This window comes from Helicoverpa armigera, chromosome 3 (genome assembly GCF_030705265.1).
Source record: "Helicoverpa armigera isolate CAAS_96S chromosome 3, ASM3070526v1, whole genome shotgun sequence".
Classification (NCBI taxonomy): domain Eukaryota; kingdom Metazoa; phylum Arthropoda; class Insecta; order Lepidoptera; family Noctuidae; genus Helicoverpa; species Helicoverpa armigera.
Genome location: NC_087122.1, coordinates 6,131,730 through 6,157,460, shown reverse-complemented (window position 1 = coordinate 6,157,460; position 25,731 = coordinate 6,131,730). Strand labels below are relative to the sequence as shown.

Genomic DNA, 25,731 nt, shown 5'->3' with positions numbered 1-25,731 from the left:
GTAACTTTGATGAAACGGATGAAACTGAGAATGATATGAAACGGATTAATGAACTTAATATTTATCAAATTCTTCCTAAAATTTTTTCGCGGAGTACTCAGGAACAATCGCTTTATTTATAAAAAATATACATTAAGGGCTAACCAATAAAAGATTTAATAGCGACCTATGCTTATTGTCTTATTGAAATTGATCCACTGCTCATTTGTGTCATGCATATGCATAAAAAACTGAGGTTTTTTTAATCCCGACTCGTCGCTTTCACTACAGCCTGACATAGCTGAGCGTTACCATAAGCTGCGTACGAAATTCTAGATGTCAAAATGATAGGCACATATTGGGCGGTTATTGATTTTACCCGGACACTGACCGAACGCTGCAAATTTATCTACGGAGATACAATATAATATCACCCTTAAAATATAAAGACTGCGCTTTTTTGGAATATAATAATTTGTTTTTAAAATAACACCATATAAATAATTTGTACAAAAGCAAGATTCAAGTTACTACGATATGCAGAGGTTTCAGAAATTAAATTAATATTTTATTATTTATATGGTCAGTAATATTCTTGGAGATTTTTTTGGTTATAAAGAAACTTGCTTTGTATCTCATTCAAACGTTCCATGTATTTTTAATTATGAGGAGTTACTTTTACTAATGTAGTCAGTAAATATTTCTTCAATGTATATATGTAGGTGTATTCTTTGATAGGATTTGATCCTGCCTAATTTGAAGCAACCTGACTTACAGCATGTCAAACATGTTTTAAAATCCTTCTAATGAAACGGTATAATATGACGGACATGCATCGTTCATGATTATTTTTACAGTGGCAAAATTATCGTATTTGAAGTTTTTACTGGAAAAAATAGACTGAAAAAATAGTTTAAATTAATGCTCAACCTTTTTTGCTTCTTAGAAAACAGCTAGGTAATCATAGTTTAAAAATAGATTTTATTTGTATTGACTGATTTCTTTGAAGTCTCTAATACGTTTTGAATTTATTTTTATAAATACCAGATACTATATTTAGAAAGTTAAATTGAGTAGGATTCGGTCGCAGATTTTAAGTGTTGACAAAATTATGAATCCACCGAGACATGAATGAATAACAAAGAGAGATAATATTTCATTCTCTATCTCTGAGGACTCCAGAGCTGCAAGTTTTTAAAGTTATTTACTTTTATCCTTTTCACAATTAATTACAAAGGACATAAATCGTAAAGAATCAATGAGTTTTGACAAGGATTAAAAAATATGAATTTAATTTAAAGTTAAAAATATGATCGCATCAAAAGTTTAGTTATCGGCTGATTTAATTACCTAGTCTAATTTCAAAGTAATGACATGTAACCCCGACATTATTCAACCCAAGTTTGCTTGTTCAAAAGCCGCAAGACTCGGATAACGGCAGGTAGCCGGACCACTAAAACAAATATTGCCCTTTTACTGCCAAGGGCAAAAACACTAGTGCCAGTAACTGTCTCAACGGACCCTTTAATTTTTATTAGTGTTCGTGTATTAAATAGACGTGAAAAATGTTCGGCGAAAACATGGTGTTATTCTGTATCTCGACGCTTTTGTTCAAATAATAATTTATTATTCAACAATGTTTGTGATATTTTAAAATTCAACGAAATGCTGATGTCGCGTGTTTTTTGAATCGGAAATACGTGTTCCCGATTATTTTATTTTAACAATACGATTTTAAGACCGGGATTTTTGAACGATATGTTTTACATTTACTTGAAAATCCGGATTTTGAAATAATATTTTTAAATGTAACAGGAAAAAGATCCTCATGTATTGTTTTAAGTTTCTTTATCAATACTAAATATACAATGGTGCTACGGCGTAGCAGCGTAGTCTGCTACGCTTCAATGCATTATTTAGCGGAATATCTAAAATAGGTGACGTCTTTAATAATAAGAAAAAGTAAAAAGCAACAACTAAAAGGTCAGTCAACCTTAAAAAAATGCCGAAAGAAAACGGCGTAGGTTCCAATTTGTGTGAAAAAATTCAAGGCGTAAAACTTTTCGGAAGGTTTGCAAATTGAACCTTAAACTTTGTCTGACATACTGTTGCGTAATTAAGAAATCAAAGAGACCGTTTACTCTAAAATTGTGTTGATGACGCCTTTGAATATAAATGAAGGATTTTTGAGATAAAAATGTAGGTTATGTATTCTTGGTTTTTTTATTTGCAGAGTTGATACTTGAAGGAATTCGTCACTTTCATGTAGAGTATCTATCTATACAAGTTAAAATTTAAAGTATTGTCCAATTAACGTTATTTCAAAAAGGTTAGTAAAACATTAATTCAAGCTCAATCGCCCCATATTACAAGCCACGGCGCACGCATCGGCCAATTAAAAATATCCCTCATACATTTCGGTCACGGTATAACATATCTTTTCCACTCAATAACGGAACGCGTATAACCTCTACCATCTGCGGTAATTGGCCCACATGTGCTGAACCTTAGCCATAATAAAGATCGTCTAAATACTATATAGAATAGAAAATTTACAGCTCTATATAAATCAGCGTATAAGTATTCCTCCTTATAATTTATGGGAGCCTAGTAGTCCGTTGTTGGGGGTAATGGATGCCCCCGCAGATATCAGCCGTGGCCGTCTTTAAATTACTCACTGTTACGGAAACATTGGCTTTGCCGTGACTACAAATCCACTTAAGCGTACTTCTCACACTATTTAGATAAGCGGTTCTAATAAAAATCGCCCTTGCTTGTAATTGATTTTAATTGTATCCTGTTACAAGGGGATTGTGTCTCGAAGATATATTGGTAAGGTAGGGACACGATGTTAAGCCACATTTTTTCTGATAAAATTAATTAGAAATCATGATTACGAAACACACTTAAACCATCATGTAGACATGATTTTAGATACAAATTTCATTGATAGTAACAGTATTCTCATACACCATCATCAATATAAAAGAACTTAGTGTACCTGTTATATAATGTTAGAACTAACTCAAGTACTATAGTAGCTTTAACGCTTAAAATCCTATATTTCACACCATGAAAAGAGTTCTCCATACAAGCATGTGATGTATTTTATTTTGAGAGACATTTGAGTGGCTATAATAGTCCCATGCACTATTGTGGTTTGGCATCCCCTACATGCGAAGAGTACACTTATCAGGAAAGCGTGAGTTCGAATCTAGTATGATGTATATAGATACTTTTAACCCTTTAATGCAAGCAAAAGGAGTATACCTCTGCCGATATATTTTTAGGAAAACTACCTACGTAAATTCTATATTATTTATTGATAGACTTAGATTTCAGAATTGTTGTTATACCTAAGTAGTTTAGTGTCTATTGTAGTTGTTTGTACCTATTGTATATTTTTACTCAAGGAAACTCAAAAAAAAGCTGTCATATTTAGAAAATTCTTTCTTAAATATAAGTAAACAAGGTAAACACGAAATATTGAAGCATGTTTTATCCTAACAAACATGTAAGCAAGGTGTACTCGTGCTCCCAAGAACGGAATTACTAAACGTCAGTTTTATAATACTCGTTCAGAAATATCTTAGCTAATGAATATAAGGCGATGTAAAGCCTTGTACTCATTACTGAACGTACCATAAATATTATGTTCATAAAACTCTTTTAATGAGAAATATAAATAATACCGCGGCAGAATGTAAAATATAGAAAAAAAATACGTTTTTTTTTTATATAAAAAGCTCCTAAAAATTCTGTACACAGGAATTCATACAGAAAATGAATAGAATATTAAATTATGTTGGTCCGCATTTTGTAAAACTGACGAAGCTTCTTGTTAAGCTTTCAAGAAGCTTTTAAGTTAATGAACAACTTATTAAAAAATCTATTGACTTTTATACTGGTTGTTTCCTTTCTGAGAATTTGATCAACGTTAATTAATAACCATATAATAATGGGCATTATTATTTTTATAGTAATAATACATTAGCTGATAAAATTAGTTGATATTACGTTTGCTTAGTTTAAATAAATAACCTTGTGTTGAAATAGTTTGCATAGCGACCTAAAATAATAAAACGATTGCTATGTTTTAAGTATCACTCATTTATAGAGGTGGAATTTAATTACAGAAAAATTACATAATTATTTTTCGATCCCTTGATACCTACATTTTAAGATCTAGTTACGAATAATTATGAATATTCTACTGAGTATTAATTCACTTTAAATTAAATAAAGTTGTGAGAAAATAAATGGTTAATTGCCACGATAACCCATGGATTTTTAATAATATTAAAATTCCATGTAAATAAAATCAATTGCTTTTTTACATTCAGTTTTAAAATATTTATGTATTCATCAAAATGGCGATAATATGTTTTAACATTTTATTTGTACAATTTTATTTTTGATTATTTGAAAGTATAGTAGGCGATCGAAATATGAATTTTCTTTTTTTGTTTTGTATTGGTTTTATTTATTTCGCAAAAATAATATTTATTGACATAAGCGTTAATAAATTACAAAAGCGACATTTTAAAATATTTTGCACAATTTTATTTGTAAAGCCAGTCAATTTAATGATTTTATAAATCTTTAATTCGAGCCGTTTATGGTTGGGAAATTCCAGTTTCATTGGGGAGAGCAATTGGCAACTTTATTTATTGCTAGCCGCTTGGCCCGTGGCGTTACCCGTGAAAATGTACTTTATCCCTTTTACCTCGCTTAAAGGGTGATTTGGAAAAATCCCTAAGTGGGTGTCTACGTCACTGGCAGGGCACCCTACAACAATTTTGTTTGCCACGGGCTACATTTTATTTTCTTTACCTACTCCTAATTATGGTTCCAGTATTTAGTGAATTTTATGTACCTGTTCGTGTTAATTAAATTTGTAAGAATTTTGACCCTTTGTTCTATATTTAGAGCTCTTCAAAATCTTAGCGCAAAGTTTCCTCAATTATTTCCTACACATTTAATTAGACAAGCAGTCAAGCTTGAGCATCCTTCACTCAGTAAACTTAAACCACAAACGTTCAGGCATAATTTATGAGCTAGACCACTTTACTCACTTATCTTACGATAAACTTTGTATAGTTTGCAGCTTCTGCTGTCAAAAAGACTTGAGTTCACTTAAAGTTATTGGTTTTATAAATAATATAGAAACTATTTTTGGCAAAAGTTGATCAGAGGCTTAAGAGCGGATTAAATTACCTAGATGTAATTAAATTTTACGGTTTTTCAATTTGGATTATGTAAAAACTTTTTATTTCAGAAAACTTAATTTTATCTTTAGTCTTTAAAATTCCTTAGTGAATACTCACCTACACCAGTTCAATAAAACGAAACAATATTTCTGGGCTTGGTCATAGCTCATAGAGCAGATCTGTAATAAATAAACGTGCGGTTGTCATCCTCGCCACACTCACTGAACATGAATTCCACTCAAACCTCGTCGGTTTAATCAACGAATCATTTGTTAACAGGCATTACTCCTCCGTCTCACTTCTCGTGTTGATCCGGTAAAGTTATATTAAATTTAGCGCAAGTTAAACACGAAAGTTTTGTGTATTTTCGCGTAACAAAACACAACCGGGAAGTTGGGTCGTCGTGCGAGAGGCAAGTTGCGGTGCGGCGCGACACAGGCCTAGCGCGCGGCTCGCTTCGCACTGACTTAGTTGTGTGACACACGGCGCGACCGGCCGACTTGAGAGCGATGCCGGGGCGATTCATGCGCGGATCACTGGGTAGGAGGAGTCTTCCACCAAAACCACGCCTACCAAGGAGCTACACATTTCTTTTTCAATATGTGTAATTCAATTTCGCTTATGTCTTCGCTGGGAAAGTTGATGCCCCGTTGTCGTTGAACGCGATGTTTTTATGTAAACTGTAATGTAGTTCGCGAACCGAGTCGGCCCGTGATGCTACGCTCCGTGTGATTTTCCCTTTTCTTTTTTGTCGGCAATTTCACGTGCTGTTGCTTGTTCATATGTAGAGGAATAATAATAAAAATTGGGAAACTTTGTAAGATAAGAACAAGTGGTATGATGAGCTCTGTTCTGGCTGGGTAAACTTTGAAAACTTTTATTCATGCTGCATACATGTTAAATTTTAGAAAAGTTTTCCATTTACGTTTAACGTTCCTGAGAGTAAAATCCTATCAACTTATTTTATTTATCCTTTTTCTATTACTAAATTAAATATTTTAAACCTATAATAAGTGGCATCAAATAAAGCTAGTATCATCCCATAAACCACATAGTAATATTACAGTAATGGGTACACAGCACGTATCCCATCTCACCGCGGCTGAGTTGCGCACAACGCTTTGGACTGTAAAGGAATTCACTAAATTATAACAGTAAATTAAGCGCTAGTTTCATTTGTGTTACCAAGTGAATTATGCGTTGGTATCTTAGTTCTGTCACCACCTAAGTTACAACGGTTCAAAATTAATACAGTGCCATAAGCCACCTCTAATACCCCGCGTCCTGGGGGTCCTATTTACTGTATCAAATTTAAAGAAACCGTACACCGTAATTACAACCTTATGATCTGAGCATTAGAGTCTAAAATACGAGCTTGGTTCTAAGTGTACATAAGCTTTTATGTTGATATTCAATCATTATTAAGTGTACACCTATTTGTTTAGTGTCGTATGTAACGCGATCCTAATGACGAGTGACATCTATAAACTAAATTGCGCTATATGATATTAGCACCTGGTTTCATAATAATTTACTAACTTGAGAAATGGCGAGGAGTAGAAATAAGATTGCTGAAAGTTAATATTGGAACTTGAAAGGTAAACGACGGAAGAAATACTGAATGTTTTAAATCTACAATAGAAAAGGTTATTTTTTCTTAGTTTTTATACTTTTATGGACCGAGAGTAATTTTTATACTGGAGGAAAGGTACCTATCTGGCCCAATTTTATTTGCTGTGAAAAATGAATTAGTCATGTAGGTATGTTGTGATTCCATAAAACTTTCACGTCTAGTTTGATACCAACTAAACCTACATAATGTATTCGTTTTCCAGAGATCCGAAACCCTGTACCTACTCCCCTAGGCATAGAAAAATTTCAATACAATAATTTTGTTTTTAAACATTTTTAGAAAAGCTTTGAATATTTTATAACATTCTTAAAAAATGCTAATTTACCATGCAAACACAAACCTTTTGATAAGGATGACGGTTCAACATAAACAGGAAGAAACTTTTAACGAGAAAAACCAAGATTTGTCTATTTACTGCGTTTGAAACACTTCAAATTATTTAAAATTCAAAAGAAAATTCTATATGTAAATAGGCATTTTGCTATTTTTACGTCATTTTCATCCTAGATCAGCTGCTTTCTTGAATTATGGCAACATACTCGATTATCAAAGTAATAAACCATTAAAAAAATTACCTGAATAATCACCAAACAGGAAGGTGAATCTTTGAAATATTTAATCAAATCAATCAATCTATCAATAGAATTTCCCGTTAGCTAATAGTGTAAGTATGTAGGTGAAAGAACTCTCTGTATGATAGGATGCCTTTGCCCAGCAGTGGGACGATAAAAAGGCTGATGAAGATAGTGACTAAGGAAAATTAGGTACACATTTTTTCCGAATAAAGTGAGTTATTTTTTGAATTGGCGCGTTATCTTTTAAGGAGTAATAGTACAGTAGTCAAAACAAAAAAAAAAACTGTCCGCTGTGAAGTTACCTCTCATAAATAAATACATAAATAAAATTTACTATTAAAATAATGACAGCTATATTTTAAACTGAGTATTCCTAAATTACATGTCATTCAAAAACATTGGCTCTTTACTATTGCAACGGGTGATTTATTCACGAATTTGCGTTTCCAAATTATAATATTAAAAGAAATAATAGAAAAGATACGTCAATATTATCTTACAATATAAATATTATTAAATTGAAGAATAATGTTGTTCTGACTAGTAGAGCCTCTTTTTGAAAGATGGGGAAGTCATTGGACGACCTTCTTGCTGTGTAGGCGCAGCAGGCACAACATGTTTCTTCTGGAGGCCTTAGTGTACCAGGGCCACTGAAACTATTTCGACTAATCCCACAGTCCCAGCATAACAAGTAGAGCCTATATCTGTTTTGTAGAGACTGTTTATTTAAAACTCAATGTATAAAGTACAGAAAAAACAATCTTGATAAATCAACGTAAAAATGAGTGTAGAATTAAAAGCGTTAAGTAAATGAAATCGGTATAAACAGCTACAATAACCGTGAAATAAACTAGACGAACAGGTAACAAACTATTTACGTAGCTAATGAATCATAAAAAGCGAAACCTCCGTAAAAGCGTAGTTTTTAAACTGAACTACTTTTAAAATCGAGCTAACGTTTTAAAAGTCGACAAAAAATGCAACAACACTTTAACGGCTCAAGTTTTTCATACAGCAGTTGGTGGGGGTAAGTCCAATGTAATCCTGGGAAGTTTGCTAGATCGTCTCGGGGCAAAGGAAGCAAAATAAAGGAGGCCGATAGTCGGTCGCTCCCTCGGGCCTCGTTTGAACCGGAGCGATTTCGCGGCCGTTCTTATGATTAAGTCAACCCTGTAGGGATTCGGAATCGAGCCTCACTAGACGCTGTTTCGATGATTCAACTGGCGGAAATATTACCACGTCAAACGAGTTTATTGATTTTTATGCAGTTCTTTTATTGATTTCTGAGTACTTGGTTGGGATTTTGTGCCGGATCAAACATCGAGCTAGGATGTCACCAAATAGTTTCCGTCACTCGTCGAGTATAAATGGCACACTGAAAAGGGTTTCGTTTTAGATATAACAAAATGAAATACATAAGTTATTTATTTCCATCAACAAAAGGTTGAAAACTAACTAAACCCTTTTAATATTCGTTGTGATTACTTCGTAGAAAATTAGGTAGATACCTACACTTTTTTCCAATACCCTCAATTTTCACAAATACCGTTGAGAGTGAAGATTTTATTACAAAATATCTAGATAATGAAATGAACATAAATAAACTTTATTATAGAGCGAAACAGGAAAATACGATAAAGGGGAAGGAGCCTTCCATTTGAACGGAAAGTTGTTTTATATTAGGCAAATTTTCTTTATTTACATTTAGGTAAAGAGAAAACTTCACCTGTACTCTCACGACAGTATATTCAATGGTTTATGAATGATTTCTTCTTGTTATGCCTCTTCAAGCAATCGAGTGAGTTGTGTTTTGTTTTCTCGAACATATCTATCAGAGGACTAATCTGAAGCTATTGAGAATCGCAATAATTAATCAATCGATATAGACTGATGAATTACAAGAAAAAAATGCTTCAAAAAATTTACTAGAAATTAATTGACTTTTCCATTGATTAACAGATAAGGGGACTCAATAAATCAACCAAGATCTATGTCTCTAAACATAGATACCTACAGAAGTTTCAACTATTCGTAGTTCTTTGATGGAGCTTTGCATCGATCATACTCATTAAACAGCAAAACAAACAAATCAATTAATTATCCAACCCACTTAATCAATTAAAACATCAGCATTTTAATAATATTAAAAAATTAAACCGAACATATTTAACCGGATAATATTTTCTGTCCGTCCAATAACTCCCAAGGGGCATCTGCTAATTGGTTTCATGTCAATGTAATTTCTACAAGTTTATTTTAATGCACGGCCGAATTAATTTTGGCGTTTTCATAATATTGAAATGGTGAAGTTTTGGTACACAGCTAGTTGGATGGATGACTCTTAAAGTTCGTAGTTGGCGGTCTACGTGGTTACTGGTGTTTGGCTTGTTCGAGAACATACCTTGAATTAGACTTTTGCGTGAACTGTGAAAATGATTCCTTTTGAAATTGTTCTGGTGGCTTTAAGATATAGGGGCAGAGTTGTAGTAGTGTATAATTTGTCTTAGTTTTGATAAATGATACCATGATAAGTTTTACTTCCAGATGAAAATTATGGTCAGTTTTTGTTTGAGCGTTTTAAAGTAAAATATATTCTAATACAAGCGTGGCATAATAACTCGGATATAGGTACTTCAAATAAATTTAATAGAAGTAGAGCTAATAAATTACGATACATTAAGATCTGAGCAAAACAATACCCAGTGGGTTTGGACTAAAATCAGTTAACCTTTTTACTTTATTTTGTTTTTTAGATCCATTTAGTCACCCACGCTACAAGTTTATTAAAGGTATCAGAGCTATGTAAAATTTCAATCCATTCTATTAGTTACTCACAGACATTTTAATTTTCAGTTATTGTTACAATTAACCCTTTTTTCACGTTTTTTTTTTACTGAAATTAGATTATCCAAACTACAAATTGGTTTGAATTAATCAATTAATCTTATTTTTAAGATATCGATTGCCCTGCATTTTTTAAACTTATCAAGTCCTAGTATCTGATTTCTTCAGGTGTCTCATAACCTCATATCTTATTTTCATTCATTACCCAACATCCATTATCTCCGAAAAACCATTTTAAAAACAGAACGTCGAACTGTATAAATTTTAAATAAATGTCCTTCCATTGTCACCCGACGTGTTTAAGCGAATTTCTTAAACAATAGCGAGTGGGGTCGCCTTAACGTCTCCAGATCTCATTGTTTAGAGGAATATGCGGTTTCGGCTGAGTATTGTTGTTATCTACGCGTCCGACCTCTGTTTGGGAAGAAATTAAAATAATAATGCGTGTTACGTGTTCGTATTATCGTCGTTTACATCTTTATCTCGTCTGGTGATTGGCTGACTTCTATAATTACCTTTTTGGAAGTGTTTACAAGATTACAAGAAGAAAGATTCTGGTGTCGGCCATGTTGTTCAGTGTGTTAACAGGAACTTTGGGTTTAATTGAATGCTTTCATGTTTAATTCACCAAACAACATTCCGAACTGCATGACATAACATATAAATTAGGCATTTAACATGAGAATAAGATATCGCGTATGCTTCGTAGGTATGATTGAACTTTCAAAGATATTTTATTAGATTTGTAGATTACGCTAACTATGGGAACTTGTAACATTTAAGTTTTCCTATAACGCTCAAAATCCTAATTGAAAATAATTACAGTCTAGTTTCAATGAAGGCTTACTACAACATATAGGTGTCCCCAATTATTGTTATTACATAGTGATTGCAGCTTGCATGTAAAGTTAATTATCGTCTGCAACATATTTACGACACGGGGTCGGTTGTCGCTTAATTTAGCGGTTTCCATGCCACTGGGTAATTAAACGATTGTTTGCCATTTTGCGATAATTGATGTTGCTGTGTTTGATTTGCGCTAATTATCTTTCACGCATTAAATTATTAATTCAGTTGTTTTGCGTTTTACGATAGTTAATTTGGTTATGTGTTAAGCTGGGTTGAGTTTGGGATATTTCGGTGAGCGCGTATTGTGTAAATGGTGCTTCGTTTTAAGAGTCAGATACTAACTATGTGGTCAGAGTAGCAAGAGTTCGGAGTAGTTATAAAGTTGTTTAGTTCTAAGTAGTGAAAATATTTTTCTACATTCTATTCAGGTTTTTCATTTACTTATACGGCCGGTTAATTTTTGAGAGTAAATATATATAGATAAATCGCCGATAAGGTTCTGACACCAGCCACTAGTGCAATTGATTAAGCAAATACATAGTTTTACATAAATGACAAACACATGAGATTAAACCATTTCTGGAACACAAACAAATTGCTTTATTCGGCTTCACACAACAGAACCATACGAATATGAAATAACAACTTCTACTATGCTATGTATTTTGATTAGTTTGCAAGCTTTCACTCACACTTTCCCGACTGAATTTTGCTTTTTCCATTGATAACACAACTCTTGAATAAATAAATAAAAGCACCAAGCGCTTTTGTAACTTTACTACAAAATATTTTTATTATTTTTAATTCTGAAAGAATATTTATTTAACGTGTATGAGGTGTGCACACAATAAAGATAAAAATACAGATTAAAAAACATTTGCTCTCGAAGAACTGTTTCCGGCGGTTCTATAGTTCAAATAAAAGCCATATAATGGAATAAAAAGTGTATTGCTTTCCTTTTGAATGTAATTTCAAGCTTGGGGGAGCATGCCAGCATTTTTAAACGGCAGGATTGCTATCCTCGCGAATACGTACATATATTAAAATCAACTTGCGTTTTGCTCTCATTCGTCTCATAATTTTATTTGCTGGTAGCAAAAATACGCTTGGTAGGAATTCTTATTTGGTAAACTTAATATTTCTCCTTTTGTTTACATTTGGTGATGATGTAACTCAAGGTTTTCTGTGATGTCTAAGCTTTGTGTGATGCATTAGGATTGCACTCGTATTGTTTATTTATACCCTTCATAGTATAGCAAGTTATAAAAATTATATGATCCTTTACTGTCACACAAAATATGTAGATCGAAGCTACCTCGTTAAATTATATTACACGAGCAAAAACATTATCAATTAGGTGCTACACTTCAGATATCTAACATCGTAATTATCCATATTAGGAATTCTCTTGTATGAAGAACTTAGTTGAAGTTGGTAGTTTCACAGTAGTAAAGCCCCTTGTGATCCTTCACCAAACCGGCTTTACTACCGTACCTATTTCTGGCTTCGTGTTATTAACACACAGATGTGGTATTTTGACTATCTCGGAATAAACAACTCAATTTGCCATGTATATGTGTAACTGTAGATAATAAGTAAGCTCAACAATTTAAACTCAAAAAACATTTGAATTGATTTTGATAGCTATAATTTTAATTCGTACATGAATAGTTTCAGTGAGTAAGTACTTACAGCACTCCGACATATTGTCATCTAAAGAATGTAATACGTTACTAAATAATGAATGGATGCTTAAATAGTTTTCCCTGTGGAATTTCCGGTATGAGTTGTCTGCATCTAGCTAAAGATTTTAAAATGCATTTTCCACAATTTGCAAAAAAATATCGTCACCGGTTCTCTGGTAACTTTCAATTTACAGCGATTAATTTCAAGCTCAAAAATAAAAACAAAATTATATGCGACCACATTTTCCTCGTAACCTCTATTAAACGTTAGATAAACAAGCAAGAAAGTTTTTAATCAACTTCCAATAGCCCGTTACCCGTAATCTTCCAACAATGTATTTAATATTTGCACAGAAGAATGCCTGGCGTAGTTGGAGCCAGCTTTAGTTTTTGTTCAAACCTCCTTCTACTCTTTAGTTGTTACGCAAGTTGCATTATTAGTTTTCAACTTTACGAGTTTAGCATTTTCGGGTGAGTTTAGCTCGCTCAAATTAAATGTATAGTTCAATATTGGCGCTTTTTATTTAAACTTCGTTGGGGCTAATCTAAAGTTTTAATCGCGCTTCTGAAGTAAGCAATCCTTTCTTGTTCATTGGTTCCGATGTTAAATACTTTTGCAATTAATTACAGTCTTGTTATGTTTACTCTGATGTTTTTTACGATATTTATTTTATACGTGTTCTTCAGTCCAGTCTAACTAAGGTGAATTGTATTGTAACTGGGTTGAGGAGGTCAGATAGGCAGTCGCTCCTTGCAAAACACTGGTACTCAGCTGCATCCAGTTAGACTGGAAGCCGACCCCAATAGTTGGGAGAAGGCTCGGGAGATGATGATGATTTTATAAGTGGTCTTGAGAAGTAAATAGTAAAATGCAGGTATTCAGTATTTTGCACTATTAATGTTAAAATGTGTACAATTCAAGTAACGGCTGTAGTAGGTATGCTGTGAAATGTAAGAAATTGTTGGAATTCATAAAGTTGTTCAAAGAGTCGAGCTTTTTAATTTATGAATCAAATAACTGGAATAAACTTTAGCAGTATTTACTGTTAAATTGCAACTCTATTTTTGACCTGGAACATATATTTTTTACATACGGACGTTTCGTATAATCTATTCGATAAAATATGCTATAATGACAAGACTTATACATTACTAATTATACTTCACAGCCTTACATTTTCCAACCATAAATTGATGGTAAGCCTTCTAAAATAGAGAGGTGCCGGATGCGAACAATATAACTATCTATCGAAACTGCACTTGAGGCCTGGTGGCTCATACAAGGAGGTGCTCCGACGCAATTAACTTGATTTATTCCCGGCGTTTACTTATTCAGTGCTACGGTTAGTATGCCCTGGGAACACGCAACTACATTTTAAAAATACTTGTTCTAACTTTCACAATATGCCACGCAAATTTAAACCTTATACCCCCCTATTTTGAGGTGTTAAAGCACTTTTGAAGAACAATATTTAAGACGCAAAGTTTCATGCAAACTGTCTGCGTTCAGAACATCTTTTGCTAGCGACCGTGTAACAGTAAATATTTTTTAGAAGCTTTTGATTTAGATTTAGTGGGTAGCTTTATTATTGTAGGTGCGCTGGTCTGAATATGATAACAATGTTTGTTGACTTGCTCCTGAATGGAGTAGTTGTAAAATCCACCTCGATTTCCACTCAGGCTTTTTTAAACACTCACTTTTTAGCTGAAATATAGTCAAAAGCGAGAACCGTGTAGCGTAACTAACGTAATTACATATACCGCGTGCGTCGTCGTTTTTAAAAACAATACGCTACTAAAAACGGTTGATAAAATGCGCTAATTTGAAACAAAAAAGAAACACGAAGCAGAAATAAGCAGATTACAATAACGAGATATAAGAGATTCTTAACAACTCAGCGAAGTAAACTTAACTACCGTGCTGCAGCTATTATGAACTAATTCTCTAAAAGAAAGCCTTTAGCGGATCTAGGGGTGGGTCTGGAGGGCCATTAAAAAGGTGTGAGAGTGCGCGCAACGCCTCGAGTGAATTTGTCAGACGACGTCGTGAAATTAACACTAGGCGAACATAAGTCACTGGGAGACAGTGCTGCGCGTAGCCCCGGGCGAATATCGATATCTCGGATAAAGTAAATTTTGTCCGTTAAATTCGCCGCGAAAGTGGCTGCAGCGATGTGATTTGTGTTATAAACGCGTTTGTGTTCGGTTACTGGATTAGCGCCCGGGTAATGAGTACACTTGTTAGTGTTAACGGTGGACGGGAGTTTGTTTATTGTTTAGGTACGCGGTAGTCATTTGTTTCTAGGCGATTTATTAATTTGTCATTATGTCATCTAAAATAAAAGGTTTTTTTTAAGTATTATCAATAATTGTTCTTATTAAATAAACACATACCCTAGATTTTGTTATCAATACATACCTACTTAGGTATTAACTACAAAATCTTGGTCTGCTTCGTCGAAAAAAAGCCCAATGACTTGTATCTATCTCTTTTATCTATACAACAGGCTGCGTTGAAATTTTAACAAAAAAAAATAATTACATCGTACCACAGCACCTCCCTAAAGACGTTTGGGATGTAGCAATAATTGCTGCGACGCTGTTCACTACCTCGCTGTTATTAAGTTAAACATTACAACAGCATGCAGCTCAGTCCAATACAGAACCACTCCTTTCTATGGAATTCTGGTACATAAAGCAACGAAAAAGTATTTTATGAGATGAAATTATTAAGCTACTTCGTTTGAGGCGAGCCCGGATTTATTACAGTTGGAATTCTGCTCGAGTTTTATTTTTCTGTACCTAGTTACATTCAAAGGAATAAATATAATGCTTACTTTTGACACAGTTTTATTTTGACTGTTAAATCTCGAGCCTGTACCTTAATAATGCCATATAGAAGTTTATATGTAGATGAGTTACTATGAAGATATTTATATTGAAGTGAAGGACAGTATATTTTTTTCTTGTTACTAGTGCTTTCTCCCAGTTTACAGTATTAACATTATAATTAAATTAGTTCACAGAAGTACGCGTTGAAAGTAGAAAGTAAAAATAAAACACAAACCTAATCACTAGGAAGTTCAATAGGTGCTCTTGTTTTCCATCCTGAACCATAACAATAGTTCCAATGGAGTAGTCATCTTTGATTTTTTATTAAAATATTTTTTTATTGACGTCAAATTAGCTATTTAAATAATAAACAAAACATATTCTTTGATTAAATATGTAAATAAACTATGTAAATAAATAATATAATATGATATAAATAATGATAATTATGTAAATAAACCTGTAATGAAGTTGACAATATCACGAACGCAATCTAATATTTGCAAAAGACATGATGCATAGGCATGGAACCAACGAATTTCGGTTAAAAATGAAGATTGCATTGCTAACACTAATGGAATTTATCTATTCATGAAACCTGTGTGATAAAAAATACACAGTTCGATTTGTTTATCAAATAATATTTGACTAGTTGGTGTAACGTCATTGATGCCTATATTGACTATTGCTATTGCTACTTGGGTTAATGTTGATAATGATGGTGAACAATATGTTGGTATAAACAGATACGTAAACGATTTTGTTTATATAAAATGACGGTAAACATGTTAACTTTTTTGTTGTAAAATTTCTAAAACCTTGTTGTGTTATTTTTCTTTTGTAAAATATTTAAAATGTCGACTCCACAGACTTCGTACTCAAACATCTGTAAAAACTTGGTTCATTTGGCCGAATGCATTGAGAATTTTAATACTTTCCTTTATCTTGAACTCTACTTGTTAGGACCTTATCGGGTGCCCACTAAGTTACTTTATTTTATTACCATTTCAATTCTTTTGCATTATACATTTCAATAATTATTTTTGTGGAGTACTATCGACTGTTTTTCTTTTACACAAATATATTTTTGTTTTTACCATCGATTCTTTCTTATCGGGATAAAATGTAGCCTATATTACTCAGTAAGAGTGTAGCTTTCCAACAGTGAATTTTTCAAATCAGTTCAATAGGTTCGGAGTCACCAAAAAAATCTCTTTATTACATTATTATACATTTATAGTTAGATAGGTACTACCAATTATTGTCATCTTTGATAGCTTATTGCTATCGATGCGGTCTCCCAGGCCTCGGTAATTAAATCAGTAGGTACTCATAGCAATCAAACCTGGTTACGTCAATGTAATTTAGCGGCATCAATATATTATGAATGTGAAGTTGTATTACTGACGTCATGATCACCTTTGGGATTTGATGATTGGCGAATAGTATATAACTGGCTAACTAGATGATAGTGATGCTATGAGAATTGTGGTGTCCGAATTAATTGTATAATTCACATGTGCTGGCGGTTTAAATAAATATTTAGAAGTCTATGAGTCACTTACTTAAGTCCACTGTCCACGTAATAAACAGTACTTAATTCGCATGCTCTTATCGACTATTGAATTGCAATTTGGGTAATAATAATTAAAAACAGTTTTGAGTTTTTATTACAATATGCAAGTATGCCTGATCCTTCATTTACATCTATAGTAAGCAGAGTCCTTATGGACTTATACTCTTTTGTTTATATTAATAAGCTAAAACTATCTCGACATAATAAAAAAATAACGAGATTAACACTTTGGCTCATCAGTAAAAAGTACTAGTTCGTATCGTTGTTTCTTAAAACCGCCATCTATAGCGCATCAGTAGTGATTCGCTGTCCCAAGCTTTCTGAGACACCAAACCTTTCACATACTGAAAGTACCCTCGAAGCAAATAATTTATCATCGGCGAGCATATACGAAACTTTTTGGTACAACCTTTTCCTTTGAAAATGGCTTCATTTCAGACAGAGGGCGCTACGATTTCATAATGGGCCACGAAGCTACGCTCGTGACGTAGCACCGGCGTAGCAAACAGTCCTCTGTGTTTGTTTCAGAAAATGTCCGATAGATGGCATTGTAGTGTTACGAAGTAGTTTCGTAATGCATAGTCGAGAGGGCATCATACACGATTCATAGTAGTTTTAAAACTTTTTGTAATTTATCCTTTACTAGCCGTTTTCCCGCGGTTTCACCCGCGTCCCCTGGGAGCTACTGCCCGCACAGGGATAAAATATAAAATATAGCCATTGTTACTCGCAGATAATATACCTTTCTAATGGTGAAAGAATTTTTCAAATCGGTTTAGTAGTTTTTGAGCCTATTCATTACAACCAAACAAACAAAGTTTTCCTCTTTATAATATTAGTATAGATTTCTGAATAAGGTTTCGCGTTAATTTTAAAAATAAGCAGTTATTTTTTGTGTGCATAAGATTAAAGTATGGTTAAAATTATTTCTAGTCATATTTAAAATAGATAAAATCGGCTGCCTCAAATTAAGTACTGTGTAGGTACTAATGGTACATTTTAATTAGGCTAAGTATGCAAATGAACTGTTAATTTATTTAGGCACGATTTAAATTGGAGACTCTTAGTTTAGTTCAATGAGGTTTTTAAGTAGATAAGTATGAGATAAAAAGTAATAAAATATAATTCAATATTTTTTTACAAAAAATTAATAATGAAATTTGTACAAAATCTACATTGCCAAACCTACATTATCTGTTTATTACAAGCGGTTTTGTCCTGAGCGAGTGTTACAAGTTATTTTTAAGTAAACGTGGCTGTACTTACAATAGTCTTGACCATTTCGTCTATGTCTTTAAGTGTTTATTGGCAATAGTGGATTCTCGTACAAATCTTTGGTCCCGATAGGGTACATATTCAGGCTGCTACTGATATAAGTCAAAATATGAATAAACTTTGCTATCATTTACTCATTTGAAAACTTGAAGCCCTATTAGTTAACTACAATAGCAGTCATAACATACGAGATCCCATAATACAAAAGTTATGTAAATAATAACAACAAAACAAAAGACACTTCAAAAATTTGTCCCCAAATATAATATTATTATTTGAAAATACGACAGTGGCATCGAGCGTGCATTACTTCGTGCAAGTGATTCATGTCTGTAGAGAATAGAAATACTCCTAGCTGAACAGAAACACCTCCTATTTGCACCCGAATTCTTATACAGCTACTTCAAACAATTCTAAACCTTATTCGGTACCAATAACATTGTATAGGCGTGCACAAAAAAGTTTGCGTGTATGTACACACGCTCCCGTTTCGCGTATACGTGCCGAGTTCCGTAAAGTTCTCGCGTCTTGTTACCACCACGCGTTTGGCAGATTGGATTTGTTTCTCCGCATGCTAATAACGTAGGTACGTGCGGACTCGGATTAGCGTTGTACAAGAAAAAAATTGTATATTTTAGGTACATAATAACGTTTGAGTGCGCCTTTATAAAAACAATTGTCGCGTCTCGCCGAGTTTTATGTACACAACTGATATTTTAATAAATGTGCTGTGTTGAGCCTGATAAGAGCAGAGTAAAGTTTTAGCGGTTTTTAGGAAAATATTTCAGTGAAATTAGGGTCTCATTTCAATTGTAATGTTTTACCCAAACCACGTGTGAGCAATAAATACGGATTGTCGCAGAATACTGCTCTCTGTTTAATTGTTTTGTATTTGGGCTTCTAATGACTAATAGTGCCTCCTAATCTTACATAATACCTAATCATGCTGTAGGATTTTTAGGTAAGTATGTTGTATATTTCGTTTACCAAATACATACCTACCTCCTCATGCATATTTATTTTATGAATGGTTACAAACTTTGAATTTTATTTTGTTTGATATCCAAATTATATAATAATAATTCCGGTACAGTCTCAGCTACTATCTACAATGTAAATATTGTAATTTATTTTTCCAGAAAATATTTTATTGCCTTCACTATATCTATCAATACTAAAATCGTACTAAACTACTCGATACTAAAATCGTAATCGTGATCGAAAGACTACCTACTGATCAAATTATCATTACCTCATACTCCTTTAGCGAAATAACCACAAAGTTCAAGGCGGATCCTTACAGGCCGTGAAACCACGAAACTATAGTTCCCACGAAACCTACTCGTTTCAATTCCAATACGTATAAACATAGGTAAACATATTTGTAGGTACCTATGTACGTCACTGAATATCTCATTTGCCATCGTTTCTACGCCACTGGTTCAATACCCGATTTGATAAGCCTGTATGCTAACTTGATCATATATTTGCAACTTTGGACAACTTTAATTGGATTATTCGTATTTTTACTAAGGTTCTTTAGAAAGAGATTTTGTTTATTGAAAACCTTCTGACTTCACCCACGCGAAAAGTTTTATAATATTTCTAAAATTAGATTCTGTTTACTATGTAAAGAGTTTGTATTGTACCTGTTCTGAGTATCGAATAGAAGGGTTTATGAAATTCATAAAGTATTGTCGAATAAAATATCTAAGAGTAGCGTAAAAGGACTTAGATTTTATTTGAGATACATTTATTAACCAATCTCATAATAACATATTCACTGAAGAGGTATATAAAAATAGCTTGTTTTAAAGGACTTGAAAGACTTTTTCAAACATACATTTTTCACTTCTTCTTTGTCACCGTTTTATAAATTCGTACCTATGTATTACTTAATTTCGCTATATTCTAAAAAAATATATCTGCTCGTCACAAATTATTTCTAGGAATATTAGGTATATCTAAAGTATTACAGCCTACATAACCAACGATCTAGTTATCATGTATGTACGATCATACGATAAACGTAGTTGGAAGTTACAATTTTCACACTGAAATCTTTAATCCCATCACGTATGGCTCTACGTGACTGACGAAGGGATAGTCTCGCCTTTAGGGCCAAATATCCCCTTTGCGGAAAGACGCATGGTTAACATGGTAGCAAATTATATAAATAATATTTCATCCTTCACCCCTAGGGAACTCCAGTTTAAGGGATTATTTTATGTTAAGCCTTTTTTTGTTCCTATTTGTTGGTTGAACGTTGTGGTTGAATTGGTTTGTTTCGTAGTGTTAGATTTTTTTGCGTTTCGTGATATCGGTTATTTGTAGTTTTGTCTATCGGTTATTTGAGGATTCTAAATCCTATCAACGAATTTCCAAGTCAAACAATAGTCGTATGTACCTTATTAAGTCTCATCCTCAGTGTAATCGGAAATTATACGGGAGTCTTATCCAATTACGATAATGGGACAGCTGTATTTAAATGATGAGGTTATCAAAATTAGTTTATCCTCCGTTCCAAACTTCTATCAACTTGGATTTAATTATTTTCGGAATACAAGGGGCATGTCAAGTGTGCTTACACTTTCCAAGTATGTTGGCAAGTTAATTTATTAATTACATGTAAAACTTAAGCGTTATGTATAAATGCCTTTGTTTCAGTATTTCTCTCGTAACAGGTTGTAAATCTGAAAAGGTTGTTAGTAACTGTGTAATTGGTGCTGAGAGCGATAGTCCTTATTGCTTGGGAATTAAGCCTAGAATCAGAGGAACTCGCAGAAGGAGCGTTGTAAGGGCATGTTTTGAGTGCACACACTGGAGCGAAACGACATGTGTAGTGCAGCTGTATTTGCAATGTAACGACAAGTGATTCGGGTCACTAGTTCATGCGAGCCTCCCACACTACCTACTGCACTTGATTGATCGTTACTAATGACAATAACATCTGTAACTATTTTCAGCCTTTTAGTGCACACCTGTAGCCATATTCCTGTTTGTCAAATTGATTACAGATTGAACTGCTCAGTTCTCAGTACATCAGTCCTTTTGGGCTTACAGAATTTCAGGGAAATTTAATTTTGAGCATTTGACAGACTTAAAAATCCCTTCAAACCTAGCTTTTGTACTGCTCCCATATTTCGCACAACTCCATTGCGGTGTTCTTTGAATTTGGAATTTTATGCAGACCCGAATCCGTTTCGTCGCAGCAATCGATGGAGACGCATGTACACAGTATGGCGCTGCCTTAGTGAAGCAATATGCAAGCGACGACTGCACGGGCGTGTAAATTGTTAAAGTTGGAGAGCGGTTGCAATTTTCGCAGCTGTATAAAATATTGTCAGGCGCAATAGCGGACATGGGTGCGAAACGATGGATGCTCTCTTTGGCTTTTTGGCACGTTTCAGGCGATCGACTCGCACCGCGCCGTTAACAGATATCGTGGATACGATTTGAGGCAACCGGTATTTTAAGACTATTGTTATAATTGATGTAAAATCTCGGTTTAAATAAGGATATACGTTATGGCAGGAACTCAATTCTTCTGTCCATGAATAACCCTTACCAACTGATAAATGATCTGACTTTGACTTTGACTTTGAATTGAGATAAAGTTCCTATATATTAATCAAATAAGGTCATCAGGGTGTAAGTAAAATAAAAAATGAATATGCTGTAAAATAAAACTTTAAAGTCAGTAATTCCATTATTTTTAATACAATTCCGTGCAACGCGTGCCGTTAATATTCTTTAACACGATTAATTTTTACAGCACTTAACTTTCTTTCAAAATTAATTATCCTTTACGTCGTAATACCGCCCCATTACATTTCACCGTTAAGTAAAATGTTAATTTTTATCCTACTAAGTTTTTTTGTTAAAATTTTCCCCTATTTTATTGTTAACTAAAACTTCACACAAAAGCAGAATCTATTTTTACCTATTTTAAAATTCAATTTCACCAGACAAATAAAAATAATTTGTTTGTAGTTTACTGCTTTCATACAAACCATATGGGAGAAGGTAAGAGAAACAATAACTTGATATGCATTTAACGTCTACTTAAAATTCATTCTTCCAAAAGCGTTTAATAAAAATACTGATATTTTGTTTCAGTTTACAAAAGGAGAAAATGTATTCTTTTACATAGTACCGTATTTGTCCATATTTTTTAACTTTCAATAAAACTACTTTTACGGATTTTATCGCGGTTATATTAGTAGGTATAAATTAATCCCGATAGCATCCGTAAAGGTTAATTAAATGTCTAATATTCGCGTAAGTGTCAGAAATCAACACATTTTTACCAATTTTTAAATTAAATTAATTTAGACGCTAAAATGTCTGTATCCCCGTTCTCTAATTCCATGGGTCCGAAACTCCAGCGAATAGTTGAAACTACTTACAGCTGGATATTAGGTACAGCTGTCAGATTTAGGCAAACAATTGCGACGCTCGTTTACTCTGAAACCTAAATCCGCTCTGTTTCTCACATTAGTTCAATCCCGATGAATTGGGCCACTTGCTTCACTTCAGTTGAATTTCGTTAGAGCCTGCACTGTAACGCCTACCCAAAGTTGTGCACTCCTGTGTCGGGACAGGGTTCGTAAACCTTTGGCTGTTTGAACAACTTTTTGATATACGGCAGTGGTTGTGTGTTTTTTTGTAGAGTGCGTGGTCAGTAACTTTAAATATACGGTAGTTTAGTTTACCTATACATTGTATTATCTAAATGTCGAATATTTATAATGATACATATATAATGTGAACAGGTTTGATACAATTTCCTTAACCTTTTAGATATAGGTTTACGAATATAGGATGTTTATTCTACTACTAAATTATTTCTCATTTGTATTGATTAGTATTCCTAGATTGCCCCAGTGGTTCTTCGTAACAATATGCCTATTTACCAAGCATATTGTTGTGAACATTAGATATTAATGACTACAATAACTTGTACTACGAAATATTACTAGCTAGATGAGCAGCAACAATATGAAAACACTAACAATGCCGCCCAATGTATCTAAGATTATCAATAAATCGAGGCTCTAGCGTTCAGTAAATATTCCCGAACAAAGACTCACATAAAAAGGGACAAGTAACAAATTACCTAATTTCTCTTTATGTATACAAAATGAGCTCGAACTTGCTCAAATTGGCCGTTAAACACACTAAAACAATTTGGTATGAAGGCGGGAACCTTATTAGAAGGTTTAATCTGGGAGGCGCCTGAACGAGAAATACACTTCGTTTAATTTTTGAATGAATCTTTAAACAACTTCCACCTTGTACGCGGAGACAAAGTAGGATCTTAATTTGTGAATGTTAATATCATATTTTACTAGACATTTACCAAGAAATACTGCAGCAGGAAAGGAGGGCAAGAACTGTGCGGGTTTTGCTTTATTTTTATCATGTTTTAATTTCCGCTTATCTAGGATCTCTCCTATCCTTATCTAGGTTGCAATGCTAAACTAAACTTTTTATTGACATGGTTTTATTATGAAATTAAACCATACCTAGATAGTCATGGCCCCCGCCGTTGGTCAATGTAGTGCACCAATGCTGTAGACTGCTTCTCAAACAGGGAATTATATGCACATTGATGACCACGCTTACAAAAGACTGATTGTCAAAGCAAATCGGACAGGCATTGCCATAAATCAGGCCCAAAAAGCAACACAAACCTAACCAATTTTCTCGCACACATTCAACCTCTTTGCTAATTCTTGGAAACAGAACTCTAAACAAGAGCCAGTTACGGGGAATAACAGAGCCACAATATGCAAACTCGTTGTGTGAAACCTACACGGGCGGTGTTCAATAGGTGTGTGTCTTTGAGAGCCCGCCCCGGGCACTCCACGAGCCTTTTAACACGTAATTGCGTTAATATGTCCCGACGTACGACACCTACGAAATTAGATGAACCTGTGCTGTACTTTGATTATGTTTCTTTTGAAGACTATGCTTTGTTGAGTCGCAAATCGATATTTACTCATGACGAAATAACATCAGGTTTATTCGTCCAAAGTGTTAGGTAAAGGAAGGTTTTTTGGATACACAGTTTACCCTTGATAGTGACGTTTCATACTTACAATACTTACGACCCTTACTATACGCTTGTAGATCTTGCCTGCGCTAGAGCATGATGCATGCTAAACATGAAGTCAAATATTGGGGTATTTAAATTAAAATATTGCAACAGCTCGAGTGTGTTGTCTACGTGAATGGTGATAGCCTTTCATGGAAAAGGCGGCTCAGTGACAAAATCTTAACACTTTTTGACAGCGTAATTGTTAAAAAAAAGCGTAAATTTTTCTCTGATGGAATATACAATGTTATATTTTCATACAACGTTACGTTTGCAGCTCTTTCTCTTATATTTATACACCGTTTGTGATAAGTAAAAAAAAATGCGATATTTTTTTTCAGCATTTGTCATTTTTGAAAAAAAAAACTGCAAAAATTCGATTAAAAATATTTATCACAAAGAATAAAAGTAGTTGGTAAAAACTACAATTACAATAAGTAAACCTAAGTAATTGTGCGTCTTTTTAAGTAGAAATTATTTGAGTGTGATAAGAGCGTACTAAATAAAGATACATATTTATTTATTAAAAATGGTCACAAAGTTGAAAGGCCACTGCCAATGTTCTTGTCGCTTTCAGTCATGAGTCGAAGGATATGCGCAAAGTAATAATAAAATATGAACTTAAAAAAACAATCGTATCAATGTACTAAGTACACTCAATATGTCGCCTATCGATTTGCCCCGACATCGTCCCTGTTGTTGACATACCCATCGTTCAATGCAATGTTGTAGGCCTGCAGCGAGCAGCTAGTATTTTCATTTTCGATTTACTGCCTCTAAGAGATAGCACATTGGTTAGTAATTGAACCACGGACGTCTTTGATATATCGGCTCTTTTATCGGATTGGACGGACGCAATAACAGACCGTTGATTGCTTCCAAGTGGACTTGGAAGATTGATTATTTTCTCGTTACTCCGTCCGTGTCTTCCGTTGTTTTATATACATTGTCGTATATAGTTTTAATTTTACCTTTAATCAGAAATGTCTGGAAGAGCGATAGAGTGCCAGCGAGTCAGTTTGCAACTTTATTTTGTTGTGGCCTTCATAGCTGAAAAGTAATGCACAAGTTAGTATTGAGAACAAATGCGGGATTGTCAAATTCGTTATCTAAATATACTTAGGCGTACACGAGTTTTTTGTTTGTTCAATGTTTTCTAAAGTAACTTAATTA

General features: G+C 33.7%; 2 protein-coding genes across 3 annotated transcripts in view; both read right to left on the bottom strand.

The window, feature by feature from the left end:
• Nucleotides 1-5,700, bottom strand: part of Dip-beta (Dpr-interacting protein beta) — a 71,481-nt gene extending 65,781 nt beyond the window's left edge. Inside the window, exon 1 of one of the 2 annotated variants that reach the window (XM_021331700.3) lies at nucleotides 5,307-5,700. The gene's annotated coding sequence lies outside the window, so the exon portion shown is untranslated. The remainder of the gene's footprint in view (nucleotides 1-5,306) is intronic. The other variant, XM_021331699.3, reaches the window with a different exon arrangement.
• The window catches only part of LOC110380488 (cullin-associated NEDD8-dissociated protein 1), a 574,273-nt gene that overhangs the window by 28,370 nt on the left and 520,172 nt on the right, over nucleotides 1-25,731 (bottom strand). The gene's annotated exons all lie outside the window — the stretch shown is intronic.